Source organism: Arctopsyche grandis, chromosome 6, assembly GCF_051622035.1.
Source record: "Arctopsyche grandis isolate Sample6627 chromosome 6, ASM5162203v2, whole genome shotgun sequence".
NCBI classification, from domain to species: Eukaryota; Metazoa; Arthropoda; class Insecta; order Trichoptera; family Hydropsychidae; genus Arctopsyche; species Arctopsyche grandis.
Genome location: NC_135360.1, coordinates 1,573,016 through 1,594,618, shown reverse-complemented (window position 1 = coordinate 1,594,618; position 21,603 = coordinate 1,573,016). Strand labels below are relative to the sequence as shown.

Here is a 21,603-nt window from a genome sequence, read left to right as displayed (position 1 = left end):
TAGCGGGTTTTGTGTATATTTTTGCATTGTCGAATTCTTTGATTTCGGTGAAAGTAAGACAAGGTTGGGTTAGGTTTGGTGAGGTAAGCGAGTTTTGTGTATATTTTTGCATTGTCGAATTCTTTAATTTCGGTGATAGTTAGGCTAGGTTGGGTTAGGTTTGGAGAGGTTAGCGAGTTTTGTGTATATTTTTGCGATGTTGAATTCTTTGATTTCGGTGATGGTTAGGTTAGGTTGGGTTAGGTTTAGTGAGGTAAGCGAGTTTTGTGTATATTTTTGCAATGTCGAATTCTTTGATTTCGGTGATAGTTAGGCTAGGTTGGGTGAAGTTTGGTTAGGTTAGCGAGTTTTGTGTATATTTTTGCATTGTCGAATTCTTTGATTTTGGTGTTCGTTAGGTTAGGTTGGGTTAGGTTTGGTGAGGTTAGCGGGTTTTGTGAATATTTTTGCATTGTCGAATTCTTTGTATTCGGTGAAAGTTAGGCTAGGTTGGGTTAGGTTTGGTGAGGTTAGCGAGTTTTGTGTATATTTTTGCATTGTTGAATTCTTTGATTTCGGTGATGGTTAGGTTAGGTTAGGTTAGGTTTAGTGAGGTAAGCGAGTTTTGTGGATCATTTTGCAATCTCGAATTCTTTGATTTCGGTGATGGTTAGGTTAGGTTGGGTTAGGTTTGGTGAGTTAAGCGAGTTTCGTGTATATTTTTGCAATATCGAATTCTTTGATTTCGGTGATGGTTAGGTTAGGTTGGATAAGGTTTGGTGAGGTAAGCGAGTTGTGTTTAAATTTTAAAATCTCGAATTCTTTGATTTCGGTGATGGTTAGGTAAGGTTGGGTTAGGTTTGGTGAGGTGAGCGAGTTTTGTGTATATTTTTGCATTGTCGAATTCTTTGATTTCGGTGATAGTAAGGCTAGGTTGGGTTAGGTTTTGTGAGGTTAGCGAGTTTCGTGTATATTTTTAAATCTCGAATTCTTTGATTTCGGTGATGGTTAGGTTAGGTTGGCTTAGGTTTGGTGAGGTAAGCGAGTTTTGTGTAAATCTTAAAATCTCGAATTCTTTGATTTCGGTGATGGTTAGGTTAAGTTAGGTTTGGTTTGGTGAGGTAAGCGAGTTTTGTTTAAATTTTAAAAACTCGAATTCTTTGATATCGGTGATGGTTAGGTTAGGTTGGGTTAGGTTTGGTGAGTTAAGCGAGTTTCGTGTATATTTTTGCAATGTCGAATTCTTTCATTTCGGTGACGGTTAGGTTGGGTAAGGTTAGGTTTGGTGAGGTAAGCGAGTTTTGTGTAAATCTTAATATCTCGATTTCTTTGATTTCGGTGATGGTTAGGTTAGGTTGGGTTTGGTTTGGTGAGGTTAGCGAGTTTTGTGTATATTTTTGCAATGTCGAATTCTTTGATTTCGGTGATAGTTAGGCTAGGATGGGTTAGGTTTAGTGAGGCTAGCGAGTTTTGTGTATATTTTTGCAATATCGAATTCTTTGATTCCGGTGACGGTTAGGTTGGGTTGGGCTAGGTTTGGTGAGGTAAGGGAGTTTTGTATAAATCTTAAAATCTCGAATTCTTTGATTTCGGTGATGGTAAGGTTAGGTTGGGTTAGGTTTGGTGAGTTAAGCGAGTTTCGTGTATATTTTTGCAATGTCGAATTCTTTGATTTCGGTGAAAGTAAGACTAGGTTGGGTTAGGTTTGGTGAGGTTAGCAAGTTTTGTGTATATTTTTGCATTGTCGAATTCTTTAATTTCGGTGATAGTTAGGCTAGGTTGGGTTAGGTTTGGTGAGGTAAGCGAGTTTTGTTTTAATTTTAAAATCTCGAATTCTTTGATTTCGGTGATATTTAGGCTAGGTTGGGTTAGGTTTATTGAAGTTAGCGGGTTTTGTGTATATTTTTGCATTGTCGAATTCTTTGATTTCGGTGAAAGTAAGACTAGGTTGGGTTAGGTTTGGTGAGGTTAGCAAGTTTTGTGTATATTTTTGCAATGTCGAATTCTTTAATTTCGGTGATAGTTAGGCTAGGTTGGGTTAGGTTTGGTGAGGTAAGCGAGTTTTGTGTATATTTTTGCAATGTCGAATTCTTTGATTTCGGTGATGGTTAGGTTAGGTTGGGTTAGGTTTGGTTAGGTTAGCGAGTTTTGTGTATATTTTTGCATTGTCGAATTCTTTGATTTTGGTGTTCGTTAGGTTAGGTTGGGTTAGGTTTGGTGAGGTTAGCGGGTTTTGTGAATATTTTTGCATTGTCGAATTCTTTGTATTCGGTGAAAGTTAGGCTAGGTTGGGTTAGGTTTGGTGAGGTTAGCGAGTTTTGTGTATATTTTTGCATTGTTGAATTCTTTGATTTCGGTGAAAGTAAGACTAGGTTGGGTTAGGTTTGGTGAGGTTAGCAAGTTTTGTGTATATTTTTGCATTGTCGAATTCTTTAATTTCGGTGATAGTTAGGCTAGGTTGGGTTAGGTTTGGTGAGGTAAGCGAGTTTTGTGTATATTTTTGCAATGTCGAATTCTTTGATTTCGGTGATGGTTAGGTTAGGTTGGGTTAGGTCTAGTGAGGTAAACGAGTTTTGTGTATATTTTTGCAATGTCGAATTCTTTGATTTCGGTGATGGTTAGGTCAGGTTGGGTTAGGTTTGGTTAGGTTAGCGGGTTTTCTGTATATTTTTGCGATGTTTAATTCTTTGATTTCGGTGATAGTTAGGCTAGGTTGGATGAGGTTTGGTTAGGTTAGCGAGTTTTGTGTATATTTTTGCATTGTCGAATTCTTTGATTTCGGTGATCGTTAAGCTAGGTTGGGTTAGGTTTGGTGAGGTTAGCGAGTTTTGTGTATATTTTTGCATTGTCGAATTCTTTGATTCCGGTGACGGTTAGGTTGGGTTGGGTTAGGTTTGGTGAGGTAAGGGAGTTTTGTATAAATCTTAAAATCTCAAATTCTTTGATTTCGGTGATGGTTAGGTTAGGTTGGGTTAGGTTTGGTGAGTTAAGCGAGTTTCGTGTATATTTATGCAATGTCAAATTCTTTGATTTCGGTGATGGTTAGGTTAGATTGGGTTAGGTTTGTTGAGGCTAGCGAGTTTTGTGTATATTTTTGCATTGTCGAATTCTTTGATTTCGGTGATGGTAAGGTTAGGTTGGATAACGTTTGGTGAGGTAAGCGAGTTTTGTTTAAATTTTAAAATCTCGAATTCTTTGATTTCGGTGATGGTTAGGTTAGGTTGGGTTAGGTTTGGTGAAATTAGCGGGTTTTGTGTATATTTTTCCATTGTCGAATTCTTTGATTTTGGTGTTCGTTAGGTTAGGTTGGGTTAGGTTTGGCGAGGGTCGCGGGTTTTGTGTATATTTTTGCATTGTCGAATTCTTTGATTTCGGTGATAGTTAGGCTAGGTTGGGTTAGGTTTGGTGAGGTTAGCGGGTTTTGTGTATTATTTTGCAATGTCGAATTCTTTGATTTCCGTGATGGTAAGGTTAGGTTGGGTTAGGTTTGGTGAGGTAAGCGGGTTTTGTGTATATTTTTGCGATGTCGAATTCTTTGATTTCGGTGATAGTTAGGCTAGGTTGGGTGAGGTTTGGTTAGGTTAGCGAGTTTTGTGTATATTTTTGCATTGTCGAATTCTTTGATTTCGGTGATCGTTAAGCTAGGTTGGGTTAGGTTTGGTGAGGTTAGCGAGTTTTGTGTATATTTTTGCATTGTCGAATTCTTTGATTTCGGTGATGGTTAGGTTAGATTGGGTTAGGTTTGTTGAGGCTAGCGAGTTTTGTGTATATTTTTGCATTGTCGAATTCTTTGATTTCGGTGATGGTTAGGTTAGGTTGGGTTAGGTTTAGTGAGGTAAGCGAGTTTTGTGGATCATTTTGCAATCTCGAATTCTTTGATTTTGGTGATGGTTAGGTTAGGTTGGGTTAGGTTTGGTGAGTTATGCGAATTTCGTGTATATATTTGCAATGTCGAATTCTTTGATTTCGGTGATGGTTAGGTTAGGTTGGATAAGGTTTTGTGAGGTAAGCGAGTTTTGTTTAAATTTTAAAATTTCCAATTTTTTGATTTCGGTGATGGTTAGGTTAAGTTGGGTTAGGTTTGGTGAAGTTAGCGGGTTTTGTGTATATTTTTGCATTGTCGAATTCTTTGATTTCGGTGAAAGTAAGACTAGGTTGGGTTAGGTTTGGAGAGGTGAGCGAGTTTTGTGTATATTATTGCGATGTTGAATTCTTTGATTTCGGTGATGGTTAGGTTATGTTGGGTTAGGTTTAGTGAGGTAAGCGAGTTTTGTGTATATTTTTGCAATGTCGAATTCTTTGATTTCGGTGATAGTTAGGCTAGGTTGGGTGAGGTTTGGTTAGGTTAGCGAGTTTTGTGTATATTTTTGCATTGTCGAATTCTTTGATTTTGGTGTTCGTTAGGTTAGGTTGGGTTAGGTTTGGTGAGGTTAGCGGGTTTTGTGAATATTTTTGCATTGTCGAATTCTTTGTATTCGGTGAAAGTTAGGCTAGGTTGGGTTAGGTTTGGTGAGGTTAGCGAGTTTTGTGTATATTTTTGCATTGTCGAATTCTTTGATTTCGGTGATGGTTAGGTTAGGTTAGGTTAGGTTTAGTGAGGTAAGCGAGTTTTGTGGATCATTTTGCAATCTCGAATTCTTTGATTTTGGTGATGGTTAGGTTAGGTTGGGTTAGGTTTGGTGAGTTAAGCGAGTTTCGTGTATATTTTTGCAATGTCGAATTCTTTGATTTCGGTGATGGTTAGGTTAGGTTGGGTAAGGTTTGGTGAGGTTTGCGGGTTTTTTGTATATTTTTGCATTGTCGAATTCTTTGATTTCGGTGATAGTTAGGCTAGGTTGGGTTAGGTTTGGTGAGGTTAGCGAGTTTTGTGTATATTTTTGCATTGTCGAATTCTTTGATTTCGGTGATAGTTAAGCTAGGTTGGGTGAGGTTTGGTTAGGTTAGCGAGTTTTGTGTATATTTTTGCATTGTCGAATTCTTTGATTTCGGTGATGGTTAGGTTAGGTTGGATAACGTTTGGTGAGGTAAGCGAGTTTTGTTTAAATTTTAAATACTCGAATTCTTTGATTTCGGTGATGGTTAGGTTAGGTTGGGTTAGGTTTGGTGAAGTTAGCGGGTTTTGTGTATATTTTTGCATTGTTGAATTCTTTGATTTCGGTGATAGTTAGGCTAGGTTGGGTTAGGTTTGGTGAGGTTAGCGAGTTTTGTGTATATTTTTGCATTGTCGAATTCTTTAATTTCGGTGATAGTTAGGATAGGTTGGGTTATGTGTTCCGACTTTTATAATGACGTATGGCAAACAGTCTTATTAACTGATTGTCGATTGGCATTATTGACGAGTTGGCAGTAGTGTCGACCCAAGCGGAAGAACGCTACGGTCGGGTAGTCAGCGAAAAGACGGCGTACGGAGAAGGTGTTCTCGTACGCTCCGCTGAACCACCACGTGCAGATTTTACATTTCAATAAACTACATCAAACCATTATCGAAGTCTTTTCCATGATGGTCATTTCGAACCGGACACCAGTAACCTAGGCCACAACACCAAACGGGAAAACCAATAGGAAAAAACGTGGTCGAGAAAAAATGGATGTCAATTAAGAAATCGGTATCGTTCCTTTGTTACTATCTATACCTTTCCAATACTAATAACATGTTTGCTTCTATTTCAGCAATATATTGATTGATGTACAGAGGTACATGACCGCGTGATTGACGCAGAAAATATATAAATAAAAACATAACCTACAAAGACGCATGGGACACAGAGGTAATCCAAAATTATCGGAACGATCACATAAACATCGTAAAGGATATTCAAGTAAGTGAATGTATTCAATCTCAGGCAATCTGTTCAAAAGGCAATCATGTGGGTAGGTCAGTTTTTAAAATATGTTTTAAAGTATAACAATTAATTAACGCGATTGTATAAAATAATATCGCGCTACGAAGGAATGTTTCATCGGTCGCATCGAATTTCGTATTAAAAGTGTAAAATCAGATGTAGTGTAAAATTAGCAAAGCACGTGGGGAATTATACTTGTAGCCCCAAAGTGGTTTAAAGCAAGTACATACCGGTATATTCATACATCGGTAGATCTGTTTGTTTCTTAATGTGTGTAGAAACATCCTCCCCCCCCCCCCCTCCACGATAAATGTGGAATTACACTTGTAGCCCCAAAGTGGCTTAAACCAAGTACGTACCGGTATATTCATACATCGGTAGATCTATTTGTTTCTTAATGTGTGTAGAAACATCCTCCCCCCCCCCCCTCCACGATAAATGTGGAATTACACTTGTAGCCCCAAAGTGGCTTAAACCAAGTACGTACCGGTATATTCATACATCGGTAGATCTCTTTGTTTCATAATGTGTGATGAAACAGTGGTGATTTAAAATAAATCACAAGACTTGTAGCCCCAAAGTGGATTAAATCAAGTACATACCGGTATATTCATACATCGGTAGATCTTTTTGTTTCATAATGTGTGATGAAACAGTGGTGATTTAAAATAAATCACAAGACTTGTAGCCCCAAAGTGGTTTAAATCAAGCACCCACCAATTTAGGGTTGTTATTTCTTCCAAAATATGTTGGATAGATTCTGGTGATAATAGTTAAAGTAGAATATTAAGATTCACGGTTAATCATTGAATATTATTACCTTATCTCTACGAATAGTTCAATTGACAGCTATAGTAGAGAATAACTGTATTTATGAGACGAAATAGTGCAACTTTCTGAAATAAATGTCAAGTTCTGAAAACGAGGAAATAGAAGCTTCGACTTCCAAGTCGCATAAAGGTCGAAATCCAACTAGGGACGTAGAACTTAGTAGAGACAGGTCAAGCTCTAGAATACATCAGACTCGAAGTCAGACTCAATCGATAAAAACATTAGCGAAAGAAAATAAAGTAGAAGTGACAATGGCGTCAATAGAATTAAGGTATTCGGGCGCGTTTAAAAGACTACAGGAGAAAATAGACAGAATCTCCGACATAAATGAAGGACAGTATCAATTTATTGAAAAAGCATACGACTATCTCCAAAAACTCCATTATGAGTACTTAGACAACCTCACAGATATAGAGCAGGCGGATCAAATAGACGAAGAGTTCTACATAATCACAATGACAATTCAAAATCTTAAAGCAGCATTAGAGAGACAATCCATTCAAGATGGTAAACTGAAGGTAGAGCAAGCAACAATTAAATTTGCTAGAGATAAGTTACCGACGTTAACCATTCCCACATTTCAGGGAGATCCATCTGAATGGCAATCATTTCAACAAGCTTTTAAGAATATAATAGGAAACAAAACGGAATATTCGAATGTCACTAAATTGCAATATTTGCATCAATCCTTAATCGGTCCCGCTTTGGCAGCTGTATCAGGTTTAGATATTAGCTCAGACAATTACGAAATAGCTTGGAGTATTTTAGACAAGCAATATAATTTACCAAGACTTAATCTCAAAACTAGGATTAACTCACTTTGTGACTTAAAATTAATCACAAGAGAATCACATATCGAATTGAGAAATCTATTGAATCAGGTAACAGTGTGTATTAAAAACATTGAATCGTTGGGTTACGCGAGAGAAATTTTAGATCCATGGGAAACATGTTTAGTTCTAAGGAAATTACCTTTTAATCTAGTAAGAGACTGGGAAATATCGCTGGTTAGCAGAGAAATGCCACCATATGAAAGTTTAGAGACATTCTTGCAGAATAGATGTAATGTATTACAATCTACTGCATCTGTAACTACGGTGAAGGAATTCCCTCATAGTCGTCAAAGAATCATGAGAACTCATGTCGCGAACAAAAACCCATCAAGTAAGGTAAACGCATGCGCATTCTGTCGAAATAATCATTTCATAGGCAAATGTGATAAATTCAAAGCAAAATCTAGTTTGGAAAGAAATGAATTCGTTAAATCTAATAACATGTGTTTTAAATGTTTAAATTCATCGCATAAGATAACAAATTGCAAGTCTAACTATAATTGCTTAAGGTGCAAACAAAACCATCATACTTTGTTGCATCAGGACGATACATTTAGTTCAAATAATACGGGAAGGAAGTCAATTAATGCTCATTCTACTCATTTCTCTCAAAGGGAGATAATTTTACCCACGGTACAAGTAGACATTATAACGTCCAATGGAACGGTCGTTAAGGGTCGCACATTATTAGATTCCGGCTCACAAGTCAACTATGTTACCACATCTTTCGCTAAGAAGAATAACTTCAAATTAGAGAAAATCTCTCAAAAAATTGTAGGTATCGCTAATCAAGAAAGTAGCATTCGTCACATCACCAAGGTGACCATAAGGTCTTCAACCACTAATTACTCAACCAAAGTGTTGTGTTTGGTATTACCAGAAATTACTGGCGAAATTCCAACTGTGAAACTGGATCAACAGTTAATTTCAATACCAGCGGGAATCAAGTTATCAGATCCCCTTTGGAATAAACCGACGCCAATCGATTTATTGCTCGGCGCCGAGATTTGCGTTCATGCTATGAAAGCAGGAACCATCCAGTTAGGAAAAGGTATGCCTATCTTAAAGGATACCGAATTCGGATGGACAATAGTTGGTCCATATCCCGAAGTAAATAATGCTCCAGGGAAGAGCCACATAGGCTTAAGTCAATTAGACAGTCACATTCAAAACTTTTGGATGATAGACCAGGTTCCTATTGTAAAACATCAATCTCTTGAGGAGAAAAGATGTGAGGAACATTTCCAAGCACACACATCACGAGATAAAAACGGTAGATTTTGTGTAGCTTTACCATATAAAAATTCCCCGGTAGTATTAGGAAGTTCATTGCACATTGCGGAGAAAAGACACAAAACTTTGGAAAGACGTTTTTTAGCCAATAATAATTTAAAAATGGAATACAATAAAGTTTTAGAAGAGTACATAAATTTAGGACATATGTCAGAGTGTGAACCTCCGGAGGCACATGAGGTTCATTGTTATTCACCTCATCACGTCGAAGTTAAGGAGTCTAGCCTTACCACTAAATATCGTGTAGTTTTTGATGCGTCCGCAAAGACAACGTCCAATATCTCACTAAATAATATTTTGATGGTGGGACCGAGTGTCCAATCAGATTGGTTAAATTTATTTTTATTAAAACTTATTGAACTCATTCCTCAGACAATCTTCAAAAAATGGAAAGATTGTCAATTATCCAATACAGTCATGAAACTTTATAAAATTCCTAGATTGATAATACTAAATAATGCCATTAATATACAGGCACACGGATTTTGTGACGCATCCGAGAAAGCTTATGGTGCTTGTATTTATGTAAAATGTACTGATCAATTGGGAAATTCCAAATGTCATCTTGTGTGTTCTCGTTCGAGAGTCGCTCCGCTCAGTTTTGTAACTATTCCGCGTTTAGAGCTGTGCTCCGCTATGTTATTATCAAAGTTAATGAAGTCAACAATAGACCAATTAACAATTCATATTAATGAAAAATATTATTGGACGGATTCAACCGTCGCATTGCATTGGATTAGGGGAGAGTCATGTAAATGGACCACCTTCGTTGCCAATCGAGTGGCCGAAATCCAATCAATATCTCAACCCATTGAGTGGTACCATGTCTCCTCTACAGACAATCCAGCAGATTTAATTTCTCGAGGGACTCAACCATCAGAATTAAATCATAATTCGTTATGGTGGGACGGCCCTAGTTGGTTGAAATTAGATGAATCACGATGGCCTCGAAGACCTCCTGAGATCACAATAGATCTTCCAGAGAGAAGGGTAGTCACTAACGCTACCCTTGTGAGGGAAAATAATTGGATAGATAAATATTCTCATCTTCCAAGACTCCTTCGAGTTTTATCATATGTTCGTCGGCCACTAAGGAATAAACAATTAAACGTTAAAGAAAATAACGAACCGTCCGCTTTAGAATTAAAAGATGCTTTAAATAATTTGATTAGGTTATCGCAAATGGAATCATTTCCATTGGAATATCATTTGCTGAGCAAGGGACATCCAATTCCCAGTAGCAGTAAATTAGCTAAATTGTCCCCTCTATTCCATGAGAATTTAATTTGTGTTGGAAGTAGACTTCCTCTGGGAACAACTCTATCAACGTCACCCATTATCTTGTCAAATAAGCATAAACTTACACACATGATTGTCCGAGATGCACACTTGAAATATATTCACTTGGGTACTCAAGCCTTACTGTCGTTATTGCGGCAGACCTATTGGCCATTGGCCGGACATAATACTGTCAAAGGAGTGGTGCGTTCATGTGTCATTTGTTTCAGAAATAAACCACTGTCACACAATAGATTAATGGGATTACTCCCGCTTGAACGTACCACTGCGAATTTTCCTTTCAGTCATGCGGGGATAGACTTCGCAGGACCTTTTCCTGTGAAGAGTGGTTGCAATAAGAATTCTAAGATAATTAAGGGTTACGTTTGTGTCTTTGTGTGTTTTTCCAGTAAGGCAGTTCACTTGGAACTTGTCGGAGACTTAACGAGTTCAAATTTCTTAAATTGTTTAAGAAGATTCGTAGCCAGACGTGGCAGGCCCAATACGATATATTCCGACAATGCTACTAATTTTGTCGGTGCAAGTCGTGAACTCGTTAATTTAGTAAAATTAATTTACGAACGTCCTCATGAGGAGAAGCTACTACGGTATGTAGCCTCCGAAGGGATTCGTTGGAAGTTTAACCCGCCAAGGGCGCCTCACATGGGAGGGCTGTGGGAAGCAGAGGTTAAATCCATGAAAATTCATTTAAACAAGGTGTTAAAGGCCACCACCTTAAATTTCGAATCATTTTGTACGGTATTGACTCAAATAGAAGCTTGCATGAATTCCCGTCCTCTTAGTCCCTTGTCATCGGATCCACTAGACCTTTTACCCCTCACACCTGGACATTTCTTAATTGGCAGATCCTTACTCGCTCTTCCAATGGAGGTTAAATATAACACTAATGTCCATGCCAATCTGCTTCAGATACAATTGACCACAGCAGCATTTTGGAAACGTTGGTCGGCGGAATATTTACATTCTTTGCAGTTACGACACAAATGGAAGAAGGACTCGAGCAACAATCTGAGTGTGGGTCAAATGGTCCTGTTAAAGGAGGAACACATGCTGCCAACCCGATGGGTCTTGGGTCGAGTCACTAAATTGTATCCCGGATCAGATGGCAGAGTTCGAGTCGTCGACGTCTTTACTGCCAGCGGAGAGTTTCGTCGGTCCAGTCATCTAGTGGCGCCATTGCCGATTCTACCACAAGGACCACTTGACAGGAAGGAAGATCAGCAAGATGGAGGAGAAACAGCAGCTTCAATTCCGTCAACTTCGGTAGCTTAGTTTAACCCGAAGACACTACCCCCAACGCATATTACTTATTAGATGTAATCATGAGTTTAAATCATTCAATGTTAATAGTAGTACTCCGTAATTCACTTTAATTGTGTTGTGTGTATAATTTAAGCTATTTTCATTTTAACATTCGGCAGTATATATCTCCGAATTTAATCTAATCATTTTGTCTTTATAATATAAGACTTGTCTCATGTCATCACTCGGAAGGATATCCGAGTTTAAAATAAATTGTTCAAATTTGACAGTTAAAATTATATTCATGATTTGTTAATGTTAGTCTCCAAGCCAAACTTAATGGAGCATCTTAAATTATTTCATGTCTACTTAATTATAACCTGCCGGGGGTCATCCGCAGGTCTTCTGTTTCTTGTTATGAAAACATAAGTTAACTCTTACTGTTTATAGTATCTATGTGAATCATAGAATAAGTAAATATTATAATACTGAACATTTCGATGTTTAACGTAGAGACATCTATAATCATAGTTCGCCTTCATTTCCTGCTTGTAGGAATGAATGAATGACTTTCCAATTTACTTTTAATTTAGCAATGTTTGTGTTACTTGTTGATGAAATCAAGTTAACTTAGGAGCATTACACTCACTAATCAAGTTTAGTTGATCGGTAATAGCTGATCGGTATTGACAACTGTAATAGTGTCAACATTGTATTGTCTAAGTTAACCTCAAGATGAGGAATGCTTAAGTTTTAAACTATATACAGTCCACTCTCTCTTTTTTAAAGTAACCTTATCTTGTAATGCTTATTCACAGCTTCAAAGGAGATTTCAAAAATTTTAATGTAAATAGAAACAACATTCACCAGAGGTATACCTATAAGTTGAAATATTACTGAACCAATAAATTGATTTTATCCTCACACTGGATGAGGCAAAGGTTTCATTATTCACCCTCTATTTAATTAATTTAAGAGCTATGAGTTATTGTAAACGACTCGTCAGTAATGCTGTAACTCTGTAGAATAACTGTATTGTTCAACAGTTTTCCTATGTGGGACTATGTTCCGACTTTTATAATGACGTATGGCAAACAGTCTTATTAACTGATTGTCGATTGGCATTATTGACGAGTTGGCAGTAATGTCGACCCAAGCGGAAGAACGCTACGGTCGGTGAGTCAGCGAAAAGACGGCGTACGTAGAAGTTGTGTTCTCGTACGCTCCGCTGAACCACCACGTGCAGATTTTACATTTCAATAAACTACATCAAACCATTATCGAAGTCTTTTCCATTATGTTTGGTGAGGTAAGCGAGTTTTGTGTATATTTTTGCAATCTCGAATTCTTTGATTTCGGTGCTGGTTAGGTTAGGTTGGGTTAGGTTTGGTGAGGTTAGCGAGTTTTGTGTATATTTTTGCATTGTCGAATTCTTTAATTTCGGTGATAGTTAGGGTAGGTTGGGTTAGGTTTGGTGAGGAAAGCGAGTTTTGTGTATACTTTTGTAATGTCGAATTCTTTGATTTAGGTGATGGTTAGGTTAGGTAGGGTTAGGTCTAGTGAGGTAAGCGAGTTTTGTGTATATTTTTGCAATGTCGAATTCTTTGATTTCGGTGATGGTTGGGTCAGGTTGGGTTAGGTTTGGTTAGGTTTGCGGGTTTTCTGTATATTTTTGCGATGTTTAATTCTTTGATTTCGTTGATAGTTAGGCTAGGTTGGGTGAGGTTTGGTTAGGTTAGCGAGTTTTGTGTATATTTTTGCATTGTCGAATTCTTTGATTTCGGTGATCGTTAAGCTAGGTTGGGTTAGGTTTGGTGAGGTAAGCGAGTTTTGTGTATATTTTTGCATTGTCGAATTCTTTGATTTCGGTGATGGTTAGGTTAGATTGGGTAAAGTTTGGTGAGGCTAGCGAGTTTTGTGTATATTTTTGCATTGTCGAATTCTTTGATTTCGGTGATGGTTAGGTTAGGTTGGATAACGTTTGGTGAGGTAAGCGAGTTTTGTTTAAATTTTAAAATCTCGAATTCTTTGATTTCGGTGATGGTTAGGTTAGGTTGGGTTAGGTTTGGTGAAAATAGCGGGTTTTGTGTATATTTTTGCATTGTCGAATTCTTTGATTTTGGTGTTCGTTAGGTTAGGCTGGGTTAGGTTTGGCGAGGATCGCGGGTTTTGTGTATATTTTTGCATTGTCGAATTCTTTGATTTCGGTGATAGTTAGGCTAGGTTGGGTGAGGTTTGGTTAGGTTAGCGAGTTTTGTGTATATTTTTGCATTGTCGAATTCTTTGATTTCGGTGATGGTTAGGTTAGGTTGGATAACGTTTGGTGAGGTAAGCGGGTTTTGTTTAAATTTTAAATACTCGAATTCTTTGATTTCGGTGATGGTTAGGTTAGGTTGGGTTAGGTTAGGTTAGGTTAGGTTAGGTTAGGTTAGGTTAGGTTAGGTTAGGTTAGGTTAGGTTAGGTTAGGTTAGGTTAGGTTAGGTTAGGTTTGGTGAAGTAAGCGGGTTTTGTGTATATTTTTGCATTGTCGAATTCTTTGATTTTGGTGTTCGTTAGGTTAGGTTGGGTAAGGTTTGGTGAGGGTCGCGGGTTTTGTGTATATTTTTGCATTGTCGAGTTCTTTGATTTCGGTGATAGTTACGCTAGGTTGAGTTAGGTTTGGTGAGGTAAGCGGGTTTTGTGTATTATTTTGCAATGTCGAATTCTTTGATTTCGGTGATGGTTAGGCTAGGTTGGGTGAGGTTTGGTTAGGTTAGCGAGTTTTGTGTATATTTTTGCATTGTCGAATTCTTTGATTTTGGTGTTCGTTAGGTTAGGTTGGGTTAGGTTTGTTGAGGTTAGCGGGTTTTGTGTATATTTTTGCATTGTCGAATTCTTTGATTTCGGTGATGGTTAGGTTAGGTTGGGTTAGGTTTGGTGAGTTATGCGAGTTTCGTGTATATTTTTGCAATGTCGAATTCTTTGATTTCGGTGATGGTTAGGTTAGGTTGGATAAGGTTTTGTGAGGTAAGCGAGTTTTGTTTAAATTTTAAAATTTCCAATTTTTTGATTTCGGTGATGGTTAGGTTAAGTTGGGTTAGGTTTGGTGAAGTTAGCGGGTTTTGTGTATATTTTTGCATTGTCGAATTCTTTGATTTCGGTGAAAGTAAGACTAGGTTGGGTTAGGTTTGGTGAGGTAAGCGAGTTTTGTGTATATTTTTGCATTGTCGAATTCTTTAATTTCGGTGATAGTTAGGCTAGGTTGGGTTAGGTTTGGAGAGGTTAGCGAGTTTTGTGTATATTTTTGCGATGTTGAATTCTTTGATTTCGGTGATGGTTAGGTTAGGTTGGGTTAGGTTTAGTGAGGTTAGCGAGTTTTGTGTATATTTTTGCATTGTCGAATTCTTTGATTTCGGTGATGGTTAGGTTAGGTTAGGTTAGGTTTAGTGAGGTAAGCGAGTTTTGTAGATCATTTTGCAATCTCGAATTCTTTGATTTCGGTGATGGTAAGGGAAGGTTGGGTTAGGTTTGGTGAAGTTAGCGGGTTTTGTGTATATTTTTGCATTGTTGAATTCTTTGATTTCGGTGAAAGTAAGACTAGGTTGGGTTAGGTTTGGTGAGGTAAGCGAGTTTTGTGTATATTTTTGCAATCTCGAATTCTTTGATTTCGGTGCTGGTTAGGTTAGGTTGGGATAGGTTTGGTGAGGTTAGCGGGTTTTGTGTATATTTTTGCGATGTCTATTTCTTTGATTTCGGTGATAATTAGGCTAGGTTGGGTGAGGTTTGGTTAGGTTAGCGAGTTTTGTGTATATTTTTGCATTGTCGAATTCTTTGATTTTGGTGTTGGTTAGGTTAGGTTGGGTAAGGTTTGGTGAGGTTTGCGGGTTTTGTGTATATTTTTGCTTTGTCGAATTCTTTGATTTCGGTAATAGTTAGGCTAGGTTGGGTTAGGTTTGGTGAGGTTAGCGAGTTTTGTGTATATTTTTGCATTGTCGAATTCTTTAATTTCGGTGATAGTTAGGCTAGGTTGGGTTAGGTTTGGTGAGGTAAGCGAGTTTTGTGTATATTTTTGCAATGTCGAATTCTTTGATTTCGGTGATGGTTAGGTTAGGTTGGGTTACGTCTAGTGAGGTAAGCGAGTTTTGTGTATATTTTTGCAATGTCGAATTCTTTGATTTCGGTGATGGTTAGGTCAGGTTGGGTTAGGTTTGGTTAGGTTAGCGGGTTTTCTGTATATTTTTGCGATGTTTAATTCTTTGATTTCGGTGATAGTTAGGCTAGGTTGGGTGAGGTTTGGTTAGGTTAGCGAGTTTTGTGTATATTTTTGCATTGTCGAATTCTTTGATTTCGGTGATCGTTAAGCTCGGTTGGGTTAGGTTTGGTGAGGTTAGCGAGTTTTGTGTATATTTTTGCATTGTCGAATTCTTTGATTTCGGTGATGGTTAGGTTAGATTGGGTTAGGTTTGGTGAGGCTAGCGAGTTTTGTGTATATTTTTGCATTGTCGAATTCTTTGATTTCGGTGATGGTTAGGTTAGGTTGGATAACGTTTGGTGAGGTAAGCGGGTTTTGTTTAAATTTTAAATACTCGAATTCTTTGATTTCGGTGATGGTTAGGTTAGGTTGGGTTAGGTTTGGTGAAGTAAGCGGGTTTTGTGTATATTTTTGCATTGTCGAATTCTATGATTTTGGTGTTCGTTAGGTTAGGTTGGGTTAGGTTTGGCGAGGGTCGCGGGTTTTGTGTATATTTTTGCATTGTCGAATTCTTTGATTTCGGTGATAGTTAGGCTAGGTTGGGTTAGGTTTGGTGAGGTTAGCGGGTTTTGTGTATATTTTTGCATTGTCGAATTCTTTGATTTCGGTGATGGTTAGGTTAGGTTGGATAACGTTTGGTGAGGTAAGCGAGTTTTTGTTTAAATTTTAAAATCTCGAATTCTTTGTTTTCGGTGATGGTTAGGTTAGGTTGGGTTAGGTTTGGTGAAGTAAGCGGGTTTTGTGTATATTTTTGCATTGTCGAATTCTTTGATTTTGGTGTTCGTTAGGTTAGGTTGAGTTAGGTTTGGTGAGGTTAGCGGGTTTTGTGTATTATTTTGCAATGTCGAATTCTTTGATTTCGGTGATGGTTAGGCTAGGTTGGGTTAGGTTTGGTGAGGTTAGCGAGTTTTGTGTATATTTTTGCATTGTCGAATTCTTTGATTTCGGTGATAGTTAAGCTAGGTTGGGTTAGGTTTGGTGAGGTTAGCGAGTTTTGTGTATATTTCTGCATTGACGAATTCTTTGATTTCGGTGATGGTTAGGTTAGATTGGGTTAGGTTTGGTGAGTCTAGCGAGTTTTGTGTATATTTTTGCATTGTCGAATTCTTTGATTTCGGTGATGGTTAGGTTAGGTTGGATAACGTTTGGTGAGGTAAGCGAGTTTTGTTTAAATTTAAAAATCTCGAATTCTTTGTTTTCGGTGATGGTTAGGTTAGGTTGGGTTAGGTTTGGTGAAGTTAGCGGGTTTTGTGTATATTTTTGCATTGTCGAATTCTTTGATTTTGGTGTTCGTTAGGTTAGGTTGGGTTAGGTTTGGTGAGGGTCGCGGGTTTTGTGTATATTTTTGCATTGTCGAGTTCTTTGATTTCGGTGACGGTTAGGTTGGGTTGGGTTAGGTTTGGTGAGGTAAGGGAGTTTTGTATAAATCTTAAAATCTCAAATTCTTTGATTTCGGTGATGGTTAGGTTAGGTTGGGTTAGGTTTATTGAGTTAAGCGAGTTTCGTGTATATTTTTAAATCTCGAATTCTTTGATTTCGGTGATGGTAAGGTTAGGTTGGGTTAGGTATGGTGAGGTAAGCGAGTTTCGTGTATATTTTAAAATCTCGAATTCTTTGATTTCGGTGATGGTTAGGTTAGGTTGGGTTAGGTTTGGTGAGGTAAGCGAGTTTTGTGTATATTTTTGCATTGTCGAATTCTTTGATTTCGGTGATAGTAAGGCTAGGTTGGGTTAGGTTTTGTGAGGTTAGCAAGTTTTGTGAAAATCTTAAAATCTCGAATTCTTTGATTTCGGTGATGGTAAGGTTAGGTTGGGTTAGGTTTGGTGAGGTAAGCGAGTTTCGTGTATATTTTTAAATCTCGAATTCTTTGATTTCGGTGATGGTTAGGTTAGGTTGGGTTAGGTTTGGTGAGGTAAGCGAGTTTTGTGTAAATCTTAAAATCTCGAATTCTTTGATTTCGGTGATGGTTAGGTTAAGTTAGGTTTGGTTTGGTGAGGTTAGCGAGTTTTGTGTCAATTTTAGCAATGTCGAATTCTTTGATTTCGGTGATGGTTAGGTAAGGTTGGGTTAGATTTGGTGAGGTTAGCGAGTTTTGTGTATATTTTTGCATTGTCGAATTCTTTGATTTCGGTGATGGTAAGGTCAGGTTGGGTTAGGTATGGTGAGGTAAGCGAGTTTCGTGTATATTTTAAAATCTCGAATTCTTTGATTTCGGTGATGGTTAGGCTAGGTTGGGTTAGGTTTGGTGAGGTTAGCGAGTTTTGTTTAAATTTTAAAAACTCGAATTCTTTGATATCGGTGATGGTTAGGTTAGGTTGGGTTAGGTTTGGTGAGTTAAGCGAGTTTCGTGTATATTTTTGCAATGTCGAATTCTTTCATTTCGGTGACGGTTAGGTTGGGTAAGGTTAGGTTTGGTGAGGTAAGCGAGTTTTGTGTAAATCTTAATATCTCGATTTCTTTGATTTCGGTGATGGTTAGGTTAGGTTGGGTTTGGTTTGGTGAGGTTAGCGAGTTTTGTGTATATTTTTGCAATGTCGAATTCTTTGATTCCGGTGACGGTTAGGTTGGGTTGGGTTAGGTTTGGTGAGGTAAGGGAGTTTTGTATAAATCTTAAAATCTCAAATTCTTTGATTTCGGTGATGGTTAGGTTAGGTTGGGTTAGGTTTGGTGAGTTAAGCGAGTTTAGTGTATATTTTTAAATCTCGAATTCTTTGATTTCGGTGATGGTTAGGTTAGGTTGGGTTAGGTTTGGTGAGGTAAGCGAGTTTTGTGTAAATCTTAAAATCTCGAATTCTTTGATTTCGGTGATGGTTAGGTTAAGTTAGGTTTGGTTTGGTGAGGTTAGCGAGTTTTGTGTCAATTTTAGCAATGTCGAATTCTTTGATTTCGGTGATGGTTAGGTTAGGTTGGGTTAGGTTTGGTGAGGTAAGCGAGTTTTGTGTATATTTTTGCATTGTCGAATTCTTTGATTTCGGTGATAGTAAGGCTAGGTTGGGTTAGGTTTTGTGAGGTTAGCAAGTTTTGTGAAAATCTTAAAATCTCGAATTCTTTGATTTCGGTGATGGTAAGGTTAGGTTGGGTTAGGTTTGGTGAGGTAAGCGAGTTTCGTGTATATTTTTAAATCTCGAATTCTTTGATTTCGGTGATGGTTAGGTTAGGTTGGGTTAGGTTTGGTGAGGTAAGCGAGTTTTGTGTAAATCTTAAAATCTCGAATTCTTTGATTTCGGTGATGGTTAGGTTAAGTTAGGTTTGGTTTGGTGAGGTTAGCGAGTTTTGTGTCAATTTTAGCAATGTCGAATTCTTTGATTTCGGTGATGGTTAGGTAAGGTTGGGTTAGATTTGGTGAGGTTAGCGAGTTTTGTGTATATTTTTGCATTGTCGAATTCTTTGATTTCGGTGATGGTAAGGTTAGGTATGGTGAGGTAAGCGAGTTTCGTGTATATTTTAAAATCTCGAATTCTTTGATTTCGGTGATGGTTAGGCTAGGTTGGGTTAGGTTTGGTGAGGTAAGCGAGTTTTGTTTAAATTTTAAAAACTCGAATTCTTTGATATCGGTGATGGTTAGGTTAGGTTGGGTTAGGTTTGGTGAGTTAAGCGAGTTTCGTGTATATTTTTGCAATGTCGAATTCTTTCATTTCGGTGACGGTTAGGTTGGGTAAGGTTAGGTTTGGTGAGGTAAGCGAGTTTTGTGTAAATCTTAATATCTCGATTTCTTTGATTTCGGTGATGGTTAGGTTAGGTTGGGTTTGGTTTGGTGAGGTTAGCGAGTTTTGTGTATATTTTTGCAATGTCGAATTCTTTGATTCCGGTGACGGTTAGGTTGGGTTGGGTTAGGTTTGGTGAGGTAAGGGAGTTTTGTATAAATCTTAAAATCTCAAATTCTTTGATTTCGGTGATGGTTAGGTTAGGTTGGGTTAGGTTTGGTGAGTTAAGCGAGTTTAGTGTATATTTTTAAATCTCGAATTCTTTGATTTCGGTGATGGTTAGGTTAGGTTGGGTTAGGTTTGGTGAGGTAAGCGAGTTTTGTGTAAATCTTAAAATCTCGAATTCTTTGATTTCGGTGATGGTTAGGTTAAGTTAGGTTTGGTTTGGTGAGGTAAGCGAGTTTTGTGTCAATTTTAGCAATGTCGAATTCTTTGATTTCGGTGATGGTTAGGTAAGGTTGGGTTAGATTTGGTGAGGTTAGCGAGTTTTGTGTATATTTTTGCATTGTCGAATTCTTTGATTTCGGTGATGGTAAGGTTAGGTTGGGTTAGGTATGGTGAGGTAAGCGAGTTTCGTGTATATTTTAAAATCTCGAATTCTTTGATTTCGGTGATGGTTAGGTTAGGTTGGGTTAGGTTTGGTGAGGTAAGCGAGTTTTGTGTATATTTTTGCATTGTCGAATTCTTTGATTTCGGTGATAGTAAGGCTAGGTTGGGTTAGGTTTTGTGAGGTTAGCAAGTTTTGTGAAAATCTTAAAATCTCGAATTCTTTGATTTCGGTGATGGTAAGGTTAGGTTGGGTTAGGTTTGGTGAGGTAAGCGAGTTTCGTGTATATTTTTAAATCTCGAATTCTTTGATTTCGGTAATGGTTAGGTTAGGTTGGGTTAGGTTTGGTGAGGTAAGCGAGTTTTGTGTAAATCTTAAAATCTCGAATTCTTTGATTTCGGTGATGGTTAGGTTAAGTTAGGTTTGGTTTGGTGAGGTTAGCGAGTTTTGTGTCAATTTTAGCAATGTCGAATTCTTTGATTTCGGTGATGGTTAGGTAAGGTTGGGTTAGATTTGGTGAGGTTAGCGAGTTTTGTGTATATTTTTGCATTGTCGAATTCTTTGATTTCGGTGATGGTAAGGTTAGGTATGGTGAGGTAAGCGAGTTTCGTGTATATTTTAAAATCTCGAATTCTTTGATTTCGGTGATGGTTAGGCTAGGTTGGGTTAGGTTTGGTGAGGTAAGCGAGTTTTGTTTAAATTTTAAAAACTCGAATTCTTTGATATCGGTGATGGTTAGGTTAGGTTGGGTTAGGTTTGGTGAGTTAAGCGAGTTTCGTGTATATTTTTGCAATGTCGAATTCTTTCATTTCGGTGACGGTTAGGTTGGGTAAGGTTAGGTTTGGTGAGGTAAGCGAGTTTTGTGTAAATCTTAATATCTCGATTTCTTTGATTTCGGTGATGGTTAGGTTAGGTTGGGTTTGGTTTGGTGAGGTTAGCGAGTTTTGTGTATATTTTTGCAATGTCGAATTCTTTGATTCCGGTGACGGTTAGGTTGGGTTGGGTTAGGTTTGGTGAGGTAAGGGAGTTTTGTATAAATCTTAAAATCTCAAATTTTTGATTTCGGTGATGGTTAGGTTAGGTTGGGTTAGGTTTGGTGAGTTAAGCGAGTTTCGTGTATATTTATGCAATGTCAAATTCTTTGATTTCGGTGACGGTTAGGTTGGGTTGGGTTAGGTTTGGTGAGGTTAGCGAGTTTTGTGTATATTTTTGCATTGTCGAATTCTTTGATTTCGGTGATAGTTAGGCTAGGATGGGTTAGGTTTGGTGAGGCTAGCGAGTTTTGTGTATATTTTTGCAATATCGAATTCTTAGATTCCGGTGACGGTTAGGTTGGGTTGGGCTAGGTTTGGTGAGGTAAGGGAGTCTTGTATAAATCTTAAAATCTCGAATTCTTTGATTTCGGTGATGGTTAGGTTAGGTTGGATAAGGTTTGGTGAGGTAAGCGAGTTTTGTTTTAATTTTAAAATCTCGAATTCTTTGATTTCGGTGATGGTTAGGCTAGGTTGGGTTAGGTTTATTGAAGTTAGCGGGTTTTGTGTATATTTTTGCATTGTCGAATTCTTTGATTTCGGTGAAAGTAAGACTAGGTTGGGTTAGGTTTGGTGAGGTGAGCGAGTTTTGTGTATATTTTTGCAATGTCGAATTCTTTGATTTCGGTGATAGTTAAACTAGGTTGGGTGAGGTTTGGTTAGGTTAGCGAGTTTTGTGTATATTTTTGCATTGTCGAATTCTTTGATTTTGGTGTTCGTTAGGTTAGGTTGGGTTAGGTTTGGTGAGGTTAGCGGGTTTTGTGTATAT

The 21,603-nt window shown here is 37.8% G+C and overlaps 1 long non-coding RNA gene across 1 annotated transcript; it reads left to right on the top strand.

Annotated features, from left to right (window-relative positions):
- The first annotated feature begins 5,392 nt into the window (after positions 1 to 5,392).
- Positions 5,393 to 12,599, top strand: LOC143913646 (uncharacterized). The gene is made up of 2 exons (XR_013260757.1): positions 5,393 to 5,798; positions 10,988 to 12,599. It is a non-coding gene; the product is annotated as an uncharacterized LOC143913646 (long non-coding RNA).
- Positions 12,600 to 21,603: the final 9,004 nt, after the last annotated feature.